This window comes from Ambystoma mexicanum, chromosome 9, assembly GCF_040938575.1.
Source record: "Ambystoma mexicanum isolate Mex_15411 chromosome 9, UKY_AmexF1_1, whole genome shotgun sequence".
NCBI classification, from domain to species: domain Eukaryota; kingdom Metazoa; phylum Chordata; class Amphibia; order Caudata; family Ambystomatidae; genus Ambystoma; species Ambystoma mexicanum.
The window spans coordinates 659,551,428-659,565,078 of NC_090931.1; the positions used below are offsets into that span (position 1 = coordinate 659,551,428).

The following is a 13,651-nucleotide window of genomic DNA, read 5'->3' on the forward strand; positions in this document are numbered from 1 at the left end:
TTTAGGTGGGTGAGTTAAAGAGTTAGGTTTTTAGTAGTTTTCAGAATTTTAGATGTTCTTCTGTCGGTAGTTCCTTGGGGTTGAGTTACAGAGTTTTGCTGAGTTGCACGAGAAGGCTAATTCACATTATTTCAGTTTCGAATCTTGCTTTTGGTCATGGCGACGGTCGTTGCTGGATCTTAGGGTTTGCTTCGGGTTGGCAGATGGCGATTATTTTCCTGCATGAATTACGCTTTTTGGCCATTGATTGCTTTGTGGGTTATGTAAAGTGTTTGGAATGGCAACTTATAAACTGTAGGTTGCAAAAAGCTGAACCACTGGCCGTTAGCATGAGGAGCTGGCTTACAGTACGGCAGAGGGAAGAAATGGCTAATTACAGTGGCTGCCACTTTAAGGCAGCACATACTTTGATGAATAGATAACATTATGTCTGTTTTTCATGTATGTACATTTTAACCTAGCTACCACATCATGACCTGTTTTCACTATGCATATTTACCACACCACTGATGGTTTTGATCAAATTCCCTTAGCACACCGTTAACAGTTTAGATTATGTCCAGTTAGCAAATTATCTTCTGCCCACTTAGAAAATCATTGACATTATGTTCACTTTGCACATTATTTCAGTTTCCATTTGGCCCAAAAGCTTTATGGGCGGTTTCATTTAACCCATCATTGCTCTGCCTTAACTGCCCTCTCTCCGCAGGGTTTACCTTCTGTTGCCAGTGCCAGAAATGAGTGAGGCCAATGCACCCCAGGATACATCTGCGGCTTCAATGGCCTAGTTCATGGTTCTGTGCTTCGATGGATCGGTTGTGGATAATGGACGGCTGGACACCCAAGACACACTGACCACTGGACCACCACTCTGGCAGTTACCTCAGAGGACTCCCAGGACATGATGCAGGTGGTGAACAGTGATGGCCACTTGAAGAAAATGGTGGAAGTCGACCCTAGTGGTTATCATAAAGAAACTTGTCCTTTTCATGGTGGAGAGCTGTAGTTTGAGGGAAATGCTTCTTGTTCCATACGCTGAGGATCTGGAGAGTCCCAAGGCTCAACTCATGACAGGGACTGTCGCAGCAAAGTAGTCCATGAGTATGTTTGGCTAGCCCACAAATTGATTCCAGGACTCTTCTGAGTGCTTCCACTGGCTGGATGGGACTGGTTGTTATATAGAAATTCTACCCACTCCAGGACCGGGAGAACATCAAACTTCAAGGCTAAAATCTCATGGAGGGCCCATTTTAGAGAATATGGTACCCTAAATAGCATTATGTGGTAAAATGCAAAGGTGCACAAGACCATACAAAAGAAAACTGTAAAAAAGTATTCACTGCCACTGGCCCACACTGGACACATCATGCAAGTAACCACAAAGTTACCAAAAACAGTTATAGATACCCAAAGTGTCTCTACTGCACTTCACAGAAGACAATGCAGGGAGCAATGAAAAAAGAATGTTACTATGGAGAATAGAGTTTTCCTGCACTGATAGTCATAGGGACATATTAGTGACCCCAAAATGGATGTGCTTAGCAAGGTAAATGAAGCAAAAAGGCTTTGCATACCTCTAAAAGTCAGGAAAGGTTCAAGACAATAGCAACAAATGGGGTATCCCATTGGTGGCTATGGATATAAAGCAGCAAAAAGAAAAATGCTGCCCTGGCTACCCTTCAAGCATGCACCATGTTCAAGACATATATTATCACCTACAAAGCAGTCATTGCCAAAACACTTCTCATGCTGGCCGAGAAACTCGCCTAAAGGCCAGCTCACCACCAGAAGCCACGACATCGCCAGACTAGCAACAAAGAACTGCCAGGGTGGAATAACCATGTAATTGCCTTTTCCAGTGATGCATCCTGTCTCTGGAACAGGTTACCAATGCAGATAAGACTAGCCACCACCATCCCATGGTTTAGGAGGGACCTGTAACCCCTTCTCTTCAAAGAACATCTCACCAATTGCTGCACTTCTCCCCATCAACAACACTTCTCCACCCCTGAAGGACTTACCCACCTCCATGCCACTTATCTATCCCAGTTCTCGTGCTGCCCCCACACCCTGTCTGCACAGCACTCCATTGCTTCCTAGCTAGGTTTGTACTTAATGAATTCCATGCATACAAATATGCATCCCAAGGCTATTGGCAGGTCCCGCTGGCTCCTAATGAAAAGAAGGCAACTCTTTCTACCCCTGAAGGGTTATTTCAGTTTGCTCTTGCCCTCTCTGGGTTGCATGCCACTCCTGACACTCTCCAGATACGTATTGGCACTAGCTTGGGCTCCCACCATAATTCTGCCAAAGCCTACATTGATGATATTATGATCTGTAGCATGACATCAGAAGAACACATTCAGCACCTGCGCTTGTTTGCCAGGCCCTACAGAAAGCTGGTCTAAGTGCAAACTGGTCTACTGGGAAGTACTTGGGGTTCAATGTCGGGAAAGGTTTGGAGCAACTCCGGTTGGGGATAGCTAAGACTATGAAACACGTTTCCCTTTTGACCACCAAGAAAACACTACGGGCAATCCTATTCTTGGGGGGATACTACTAACGTTTTATTCCCAACTTCTCCACTACTGTGGGATCCATCACGGACAGGTTCAAAATCAGTCAGCCAAACCAGTTCAAAAGGAAACAGGCAGATGAAGGTACTTGCTAAACTTTAAAAAACACATCATGCAGATCATTAGTCTTTATTTCGCCTGATTTCAAACAAATCTTCACACTTTAGACAGAGGCTTGAAATTTAGGGCTGGGGCTGTATTATTCCAAAAAACCACAAAGTCAACCAACCCATAGCCTGTATCAGTTACTAGCCTTCCCATGTAGAGGAGCAGCCGAATGCCTCTGCTGGAAGTCCCGCCCCCCTCCCACCTATATGCTGGAAGCTAGAAGTCACGCCATGCATGACACCAGTGATCTTGCCTATTTCGAGGAGAGTCTTTGAAAATAGGTATCCACTAAGAAACCCCTATCTGATGTATCCCCGTAGAGATGACAATCTCTTGGAAGAGATCCCTGAAGGAATATGAAGATGAAAGAAAGAGGAGTTGGTGACGTCACACAAGAGATGAGCGTGACACACTGGGAAGAGTGGCTGAAGAAGAGAATGTATAGACCTTATAGAATCTGATGATGAAGTAAAGAATCACCTACACTTTCATATGAAGAATAAAGATTGCACGTGTGAAGAACACTGCAGAAAATGCAAGCCGTTTAATAACTACAGATGCAGCAACGCAAGTAGACTAAGTAATCATAGAAGCTAGCTATACGCAGTGAATAGACTGCAGGCAATGCCGCCATTATATAGATTCTGGCCATCGACGTCACAACTTTAGTAAGCTTAAACCCACAGAGAAAGAAGTATTAAGAGAAAGCAGGTGGAAATCATGGAAAGACTGAGAAGGCTGTTTGGCCTGGTGTCAAAGGCTGGAGCAGCCAAGAACTGGTTATCTGTTCTTGAAGAACAGTGAACGTGAGAAGCCGAGTCGTCCCTTGTTAAGGTGCGAAGAAAGAACACCATGAGTGTCAAGTTTTATTTGTTTAATACAATTAAATGCAAGAAAAGGAGCTGCATTGCGGTCTCCTGTCACTTGGGCTATGGGTGGAAATAGAAATTGGGCATGCAGCTCTAGACTTGAGATAAGAGCGTGCTCACACTCCCATATATTCTCAGGAGCAAGGATATTTTGCAAGGCCAAGTTCAAAGACAATGGCCCTCATTACGAGGTATGCCGGTAAGGGAAAAAAAACGATGCCGGTCTGTAAATACCGGCATCATTTACCGTTCCGTAGCATTCCGACCTGGAACCCCGGTATTAGCGGCATACCAAACAACGGTGCCGCTAATAGCGGCATATGTGCGTACACGCACCTCTTCAGGTAGTAAATACCGGCATGCTGGTAATAAGGGGTAATTTCAACCCACGCAAACATGCAAATACCGGCATCGCGAACCCGGTAATAACGGGCCGCATGATGCCGGCAAAACAGACATCGCGGACCACCCGCAAACAGCAAGCAAGATACAAGGCAGCTGCCACAGGTGCACACAATCACCACAGGTGGAGTCAAAGGAGGCTGTGCCAGTATGAACTGAGCACACCCACACACCACAACCTCCCCCCTCCCCCGGTGTAGGCAATGCCGGTAGTGGCAAAACCGCCATGCCGGTAACGGGCCACCAACCCCCCTATACCGGCATTGCGGGTACCGCCCATTCCGTAACCATGTCATAACAATCACTAAACACTGGCACGGTATTACCGTGGTAGCAAAAAAGGACCCGGAAATTACATCATCGCGCAGGAACGGGAAATGAGCCAGCAGCCATCTTTAAAAACACAATCCATTGCCATCCTCCATAACCACCACTACACTCGTGTTGTTGTGTGCCACAACTGAAGCAGGATGTCGAAGGCCACCAATAAATCCTCCCAAAGGAAAAGGAAGCAGTGTTTTTCTGATGCTGAACTCACTATGCTTGCTAACTCCCTCGAACAGCATGCAGACACAATCAGGAGCACAGACCTCAAGCATGCGGCCCAAACCAAAAAAAAACAGGTCTGGCAGGAGGTCGCTCAGAGGGTGTCGGCAGTGGGGAGCACCCCAAAGAGTGTACGTGACTGCCGGAAGTGCTGGGACGACCTCCGCCTCCGGGTCAGGAAGATCCTGGCGGAGAACAGGAGGGCCGCAATGGCGACAGGTGGTGGCCCACACTCCCCTGTGAAGCTCACCGCATGGGAGGAGACCGCAAGTGCATTCATTGACCCGGAATCCATAGAGGGAATAGGAGACCAGGAGGTCGGTGCTGCAACTACCACAGAGGAAGGTGAGTGAACCATCACATCCACGTATACCAAAACATGATGCGGCACAAGTGATGTGGAAGTTAGACTAGGCAATGCATGTTCCAAGGCTACATCAACACATACATAGAATAATGAGTGCCACACCCTGCACCACACGCATGCTGAGTGAAAATCCCAATCCCAACAGAGGTGCAACATGACCCAACCATGCCCATGGGACCCACCACACAGACACCAAACCAATGCTATGCCACCAGCCATGCATTGATTGCCAACATGTCCCCTCAGTACACCAAATGCCACACACCAGAAATGAAATGATGCCTGAATGTATGAACATATCACACCGCAATACATCATAGCTGCCTTTTGACAACATCACTGATGACCTGCATCTCTTCTATCTCCCAGGCACCGATGAGGAAGGTGGAACACAGGACAGGGGTGCAAGTACATCCAGTGCACGCAAAGGGACCAGGGCCACCGCCACCCCCCCGTCCAAGAAAATGCCTGCAGCAACACCCAGTGTGCCATGCAAGGCATCAACCCTGCAGGGGGCACCTGCAGCGACAGAACAGCAGCAGGCACTCACAACAGTGGGAGCCGTTCCGCCAACCACCACGGACGTTGTGTCCACAGAGGTGGATGATGAGGCTGGAATCATGTCTGGAACACCCACCCCAAGCCCCATTGCCAGCCTCTACCCACCTGCAGAGTCTGAGAGCCTGGACGATCCGTGTCTCCATGACTCTGACCTTGGAGAATCAGATATTAGGATCTTCCAGGAGGACAGTGCCCAGGACGAGGACCCCACGCAGGTGCCTTCCATCACCCTGCCAGCTACCACCCTGCCAGCCACCACCCTGCCAGCCACCACCCTGCCAGCCACCAGTACACCTGTGGCCAACACCTCCTTCGAGGCTCGCCTGGCAAGGGTAGAGGCCCGCCAAGAGTCAATACTGCAAATCATGCGTCAACAGGTCAACGCTGGGAATGAGGCCATGAGGCCATAGCCACGGCCATTGCAGCCAATACAGCTGCTGTGGAGGCATCTACGGGTGCATTCAGGGAGTGCATGGGGTCACTGACACAGGCCCTTCTTGCAAACATCCAGCAAATGCAGCGGCCACACCTTGGCCCAGCCATGGGACTGACAATAGACACCTCCACTACAACAACCCCTTCCACCTCGGTGCAATCGAGCCCTGTGCGGTTAACGCGGAGGAGCGCACGGCGCTCGGCCATGGCACCCCCAGACCCAAAAGTCTCAAAGAAATAACAGTATGGGCAATGACAATGTGAAGAACTACATTGGTGAAGGGAACACTGTTTGTTGCACACATGGGGACATTTGGGATCTGTGGGGTGGGTGAGGGAGTTAGTTGTGGGATTTTCAGGGATTTGTGGGTTGGATGTGGCAGTTTGTTGGGGTATTTTCTGGGGTCTGTGGGGTGGGATGAGGGAGATTTTTGGGAGGGCCTAGGAGGAGGGAGTGGGCACATTTTTGCAGTTTTAAATGATACACAAGTTGTGAGAAGAAAAATCCATGGCTGGACATTGTTATTTTTCGTGTGCATCCATTTAATGTGTTACGGTGTTCAGTGCCCAACTCCCAACATTCCCTGTGTGCATGTTCACATTGGCCCAGTGTCTGACTGACACAAGTCTTTCATAGTCCCTGTGTTTCAGAAGTATACTTGAATTTGTGCTTGCCGTACAGCATGGCCATCCCGTGCATCACGTACTGGCAGTGGGGCTACTTCACCTCCGTCTCCGTCCTCATCATCCTCACCCGCCCCGTGCATGTCAATGTCAGGTGACAATGGTACATTTCTCCGGACGCACATGTCCTGCAGCATGACACTGTAACGCTCACCTGACTCCCACGGGGGCGCTGGCCTGGTTCGCGCTGCTGTGACCTCGTCTAAGGTGATGCGCAGGGTTCGGAAGACGGACTGGACCGGGCCCCAGATCTGGCTTGTCTGACTCGCAGAAGTATCCTTTTGTAGGTGAGAATATGGGGTTAACTGTCTGCGGGGTAATGCAATCGGCCTCCCACTTACCCCTCTCACCCTCCTCAAAACCCTTCTGTGCTTCCCCGTAGCGTCTCACCTTAGGGTCTGGAAGGACGAGCTCTCCATCCTGCTTTTGATGCAGGGGCGCGTTGGTATCCAGTTACGTCACTGGATTTTCGGATGGGTGAGAACCAAACTTGCTTGGCTTCCAGGTAAGTTTTTCTATAAGTGGTTCCCCTTGTGTCCATGCATTAATGTTCTAATGCTAGTGTCTTTTTCCCCATAGGGGCCGGGGTACGGAATGCCGGGGAACAGGCACCGACCCGAGGTGAGCGGTGAAATCCTTGTGGAAATCAGGTAAGTCTTTAATGAGTGTTTTGGTAATGTCTTTTCATTCACTCATTAACGCTGATGTCTTTTTCCCCTTAGGGGCCGGGGTCCGAAAATGCCTGGATGCGGCGCGGACCCGAAATGAAAAGGGAATGACCCAACAGGTAAGTCTTGACATGGAGTTTTAGCTTCCCTTTTCCCTTCTTTCTCTCACCTTTGTTCTTGTCTTTTTCTCCCTAGGCGCGGGGGCGCGACTGCGAATCCGGATGGTCGCTGCTGAACATGGAGGCGCCCTGTAAAGGTGAGTAGAATGCGGCGCTGCAGCGATCGATGCGATGTGCTTTTAAAAATAAATGTCTTCCTTTTCAGGATTGTCGGCGAAATGTCTCTGGGATGCAGATTTAGCAGGTGAGGCCTTTTCCTTCTTCTGTTCACTTGTTCCCTTCCTTTGCAGGTGATTCAGGATGCTGGCAGGTGTGGCAGAAGTCAAGATGCAGGAGCAAACACGGTGAGCGTCGAGCTGCTAGATGCAGAACAACGCGAAGCACGTGTGGCTGATCGGGTGTGGTTTAAATAGCCTTGGAAGAAGTTCCTAGAATGTGTCCTTCCTCCAATCAGGTATGTATCCTTCCCCGACCACGCCCGGGTGGTAAATGAGTCCCACAGGTAAAGTAGTTCCTTTCAGGCCTCAAGGAGGCCGGGGTTCTGCAGCATGGTCTGCATCAGGTAAGTGCACCCAAACACTTTCATAATGAGCATGGCGCCTATGGCGCCAGGACTGACTTTTTCTATGAGCCTGGCAGAGCCAAACACTCCTGACCTGAACCAGTGAAACGGTACATGACACTTCACTGGGCCACATATCACAAATAATGCATATCAATGAGAACAAGTAAGAGGCACAACGAGGCCACCATGGTGATGGCAAGCAATGCATGAATGAACAGGACGGCAAGTGTGGCTATGTGGGCAGTGTGACCATGCATAGTAAATAATGAACAGCATGAATTGGAGTCAAAACATTGTTGCACTACCACAGCATATCTGCCTCAGCATGCATAATTACGCCCTGCATCATCTATTGAATGCCAACCAGACTACCACACCTCATGACAGTACAGATTGCACCTAGATAACATTTTTTCATGCTTACAGGGACATGTGCATGGCCACACCAAATAGCTGGCGGCATGACTGTGCTCCCTGAATTACGGGAGTTCAGAGTGACACACACCTATTTGAATCTGCTTGCAGGTGATGGAGGATATCCCTTGAGGCCGTGGCTACACACCCCTGTGCCTAACCCGCAGAATGGCCATGAGGAGGAGTACAATCGTGTGCACACCGGTACCCGTGTTGTCATTGAGCAGACCTTTGGCCTGTCCAAGGAGCGGTTCCGCTGCCTCAGCAGGTCTGGTGGGGCACTCCTATATAGGCCTGAGAAGGTGGCAAAGATCACCATGGCCTGTGTCATGCTGCACGACATGTGCGTCCGGAGAAATGTACCATTGTCACCTGACATTGACATGCATGGGCCGGGTCAGGATGATGAGGACGGAGACAGAGGTGAAGTAGCCCCACTGCCAGTACGTGATGCACGGGATGGCCATGCTATACGGCAAGCACGAATTCAAGTATACTTCTGAAACACAGGGACTATGAAAGACTTGTGTCAGTCAGACACTGGGCCAATGTGAACATGCACACAGGGAATGTTGGGAGTTGGGCACTGAACACCGTAACACATTAAATGGATGCACACAAAAAATAACAATGTCCAGCCATGGATTTTTCTTCTCACAACTTGTGTATTATTTAAAACTGCAAAAATGTGCCCACTAACCCCCTCCCAGGTCCCCCCAACAAACTCCCTCACCCACCCCACAAACCCCAGAAAATACCCCAACAAACTCCCTCACCCACCCCACAGATCCCAAATGTCCCCATGTGTGCAACAGTGTTCCCTTCACCAATGTAGTTCTTCACATTGTCATTGCCCATACTGTTATTTCTTTGAGACTTTTGGGTCTGGGGGTTCCATGGCCGAGTGCCGTGCGCTCCTGCGTGTTAACCGCACAGGGCTCGATTGCACCGAGGTGGAAGGGGTTGTTGTAGTGGAGGTGTCTATTGTCAGTCCCATGGCTGGGCCAAGGTGTGGTCGCTGCATTTGCGGGATGTTTGCAAGAAGGGCCTGTGTCAGTGACCCCATGCACTTCCTGAATGCACACGTAGATGCCTCCACAGCAGCTGTATTGGCTGCAATGGCCGTGGATATGGCCTTCATGGCCTCAATCCCAGCGTTGACCTGTTGACGAATGATTTGCTGCATTCACTCTTGGCGGGCCTCTACCCTTGCCAGGCGAACCTCGAAGGAGGTGTCGGCCGCAGGTGTACTGGCGGCTGGCAGGGTGGTGGCTGCAGGGGGGTGGCTGGCAGGGTGGTGGAAGGCACCTGCGTGGGGTCCTCGTCCTGGGCACTGTCCTCCTGGAAGATCCCAATGTCTGATTCTCCAAGGTCAGAGTTATGGAGACACGGATCGTCCAGGCTCTCAGACTCCGCAGGTGGGTGGGGGCTAGCAATGGGGCTTGGGGTGGGTGTTCCAGACATGATTCCAGCCTCATCATCCACCTCTGTGGACACAACGTCCGTGGTGGTTGGCGGAACGGCTCCCACTGTTGTGGGTGCCTGCTACTGTTCTGTCGATGCAGGTGCCCCCTGCAGGGTTGATGCCTTGCGTGGCACACTGGGTGTTGCTGCAGGCGTTTTCTTGGACGGGGTGGTGGCGGTGGCCCTGGTCCCTTTGCGTGCACTGGATGTACTTGCACCCCTGTCCTGTGTTCCACCTTCCTCATCGGTGCCTGGGAGATAGAAGAGATGCAGGTCATCAGTGATGTTGTCAAATGGCAGCTATGATGTATTGCGGTGTGATATGTTCATACATTGAGGCATCATTTCATTTCTGGTGTGTGGCATTTGGTGTACTGAGGGGACATGTTGGCAATCAATGCATGGCTGGTGGCATAGCATTGGTTTGGTGTCTGTGTGGTGGGTCCCATGGGCATGGTTGGGTCATGTTGCACCTCTGTTGGGATTAGGATTTTCACTCAGCATGCGTGTGGTGCAGGGTGCGGCACTCATTATTCTATGGATGTGTTGATGTAGCCTTGGAACATGCATTGCCTTGCCTAGTCTAACTTCCAAATCACTTGTGCCACATCATGTTTTGGTATACGTGGATGTGATGGTTCACTCACCTTCCTCTGTGGTAGTTGCAGTGCCGACCTCCTGGTCTCCTATTCCCTCTATGGATTCCGGGTCAATGAATGCACTTGCGGTCTCCTCCCATGCGGTAAGCTTCACAGGGGAGTGTGGGCCACCGCCTGTCGCCATTGCGGCCCTCCTGTTCTCCGCCAGGATCTTCCTGACCCGGAGGCGGAGGTCGTCCCAGCGCTTCCGGCATTCACGTACACTCCTTGGGGTGCTCCCCACTGCCGACACCCTCTGAGCGACCTCCTGCCAGACCTGTTTTTTTTTTGCTTTGGGCCGCATGCTTGAGGTCTGTGCTCCTGATTGTGTCTGCATGCTGTTCGAGGGTGTTAGCAAGCATAGTGAGTTCAGCATCAGAAAAACGCTGCTTCCTCTTCCTTTGGGAGGATTTCCTGGTGGCCTTCAACATCCTGCTTCAGTTGTGGCACACAACAACACGAGTGTAGTGGTGGTTACGGAGGATAGCAATGGATTGTGTTTTTAAAGATGGCCGCCGGCTCATTTCCCGTTCCTGCGCGATGACGTAATTTCCGGGTCCTTTTTTTCGACCACGGTAATACCGTGCCGGTATTACCGTGCCGGTGTTTAGTGGTTGTTATGACGCGGTTACGGAATGGGCGGTACCCGCAATGCCGGTATGGGGGGTTGGTGGCCCGTTACCGGCATGGCGGTTTTGCCACTACCGGCATGGGGTAACGTGCGTTCTCGCGCACTCGTAATCACCCGCTGTTAGCGGGTTCATACGGGCATGGACTCGCACGTTCCGGCATGCCAGTGATGGACACGCTGTTACCGGGATACTCGTAATGAGGGCCAATCTATATGTCAGAAGGCCTGGGTGATGGATGTTGAGCTAGTTGGGTGGGGAGACTTGATCAAGTCCACCCACTGACACCTGGGGTGCGGGCTTACGTGCTGCTAGTGAGTCGAATGGTCCAGAAGGGCACGAGCATGCCATCCAATTGTAGAAGGCCATATAACATAGAGCCTTATAGTTTGATAGCCAATGATGAGCTGTGTGTAAATTAATTGTTGAAGATGACTTGCACTAGGGGTGGGCATAGTTTGTCCACCTGACTGTAGAGACCCAATCACAACCTGTTCCCGTATAGAAAGTATACTTGGATGTTCCCCTTAAACCAACCACAATCCTGCATGGGTTTTTCTTGTTTGCCACGTAGTATGACATCACGTATGACACATTTTTGCTATAAAAGTATTGTTTTTATGAAATGCTTTGAGTGATTAAGCGAGATTGAGTGCGTTTATGCTGTGCAGCATCCGTTGATGTCCGTTGTAACTCCCTGTTTTAGATAATTGATAATAAAACAGTTAAATGAACTTTGCCTTCTTCCTGAGTCAGTTTATTGGTGTAAGAGTTACTCTGCATCCCATCTATTACACAATATGCAACCTATTTATAGGCCATAAGCCGACACCCACAAGAGCAGAACTTCTCAGTCTCAGTCTTAGAGTTGGAATGCCTGGCCATACAATGGGCCATTGGAACCCTGAAATATTCTCTTACTGGTCGCTGTTACCGCCATGCAAGTGATCATGCCCCAATAACCTGGCTTGCAAAAAATAAGGACAGCAACCTCAGAGATATGAGGTGGTTTGTAAGCTGGCAGCCGTATGTCTTCATGATAGAACACCAGGACGGAAAACTCAGTCTAATGTGGACTTCCCCAGCTGACAATACTTGCTACCTGATGAAGATTCTAGGGGGAGGAAGGGCAGTTTGAAAGACGGAAGTTTGTGATGAAGTCCCATATCTCGAAACCAATAAGGGAGGATCCAAGGGCTCTGCCGGCCATAGCAATCGGTCATATGATCCCTGTTAGGGGTACCGAAAGGATACCCATGGTCCTGCCTGCCTGCCCGCCCATCCCATCTTTTTGTGCCAGGCATTGTCCCATGACCCATCTCCTCAGTACCGGGGAACATTACGGAAACTTGGAGAGCTACATTGAGCCAGACAGAGAGCCGCCCGCAGCACTAACGAGCAGCTCGCAAGCATGCTTGTGCAGGAGAAGAATCATTTGCTCGTATTGCAGGTTCACGGTAGCACTGGCCGAACCACAAGCAGCGCGCACACAGAGAAATGGCAAACAGTTTACCAGCCCAAAGGCGGAGCTGCATGGCCTCTTTGACAGTTCTGCCTGACTTTGAAATGTTGATGGCTTTCTTTAAAGCCCTAACTCAAGACCCCAGAGAAAATCAACTAATTAGGAGGAAATTGAGAGGGAGAAGCAAACCACATGGCAGTGATCCGGGACAAAAGGGCCCCAGGTCAATTACTAACCCTGTACAGAATAAGAGAAAACAGTCCATCCACTCCTGTTCATTCATAAAGTTTGGGTGACCCGAGGGATCATTGGATACCACCTCCATGCAGCGTCTCAGGTGGTGATTAGTTGTCCTCTTCATTGTTCTCCTAACCACAGACCACGGCCACAGACCACGGGCCACAGAGTAGAAAAGAAAGCTAGTAAAGCCCAAGGGTGAAGATGTGGGGCACGGGGGCACAGAGAGGTGCAGCGATAACGGAAAGAGAGAAGGTTCAAGCGGGAGCAGAGCTTACAAGATTCTCTAGCTCAGTACCTGAGAAGAGCCAAGCGCGCGGAGCATGCTGCAGCCAACTTGCTGTGGTGGCAGCCCAGACCCTAGACGGGGCCATAGATCATGAAGAAGGAGGGCAGTACCATCAGCTCACTGAAGGCTATAGCCCAGGAAATGGCAAGGTCCTATGATTGGCACACTGAAAGGCACAGGAAAACCCCACACACTGGACTGGGGTATTAGTGTAACACAATATACAGAAACAATTGTCCAGAGGTTGTTTTTTATTTTTAAAAATATCAAAAATTTATTTATTGAGATACAATATTTTCCAAAAATGAATTGATCATTAATTAATACACAGACATTAAAATACATTAACATTGCAGGGGAGCATAAGACACCAGATAATAAAAACCTAACATCACCATCATTCATCAACAGTCAAACCATAATTTGCAACTCAAATCAATCAACCTCATTCACTCACAGTAAAAAGTCTGGACTAAAACTTTTAGTGCAATCCATATGTGGTAGCATTTCATGAATTAGCCCCACATAGTCATAAATATTTAATTTTATCCACATAGAATGTGTATCAGCACAGCCATTAACCAAAAATGTGCTCTATTCCACGGTATTGGTATGTCC

The 13,651-nt window shown here is 49.5% G+C and overlaps 1 protein-coding gene across 1 annotated transcript in view; it reads left to right on the forward strand.

Annotated features, from left to right (window-relative positions):
• Positions 1 to 13,651, forward strand: part of LOC138488462 (aldehyde oxidase 1-like) — a 705,629-nt gene that overhangs the window by 320,596 nt on the left and 371,382 nt on the right. The gene's annotated exons all lie outside the window — the stretch shown is intronic.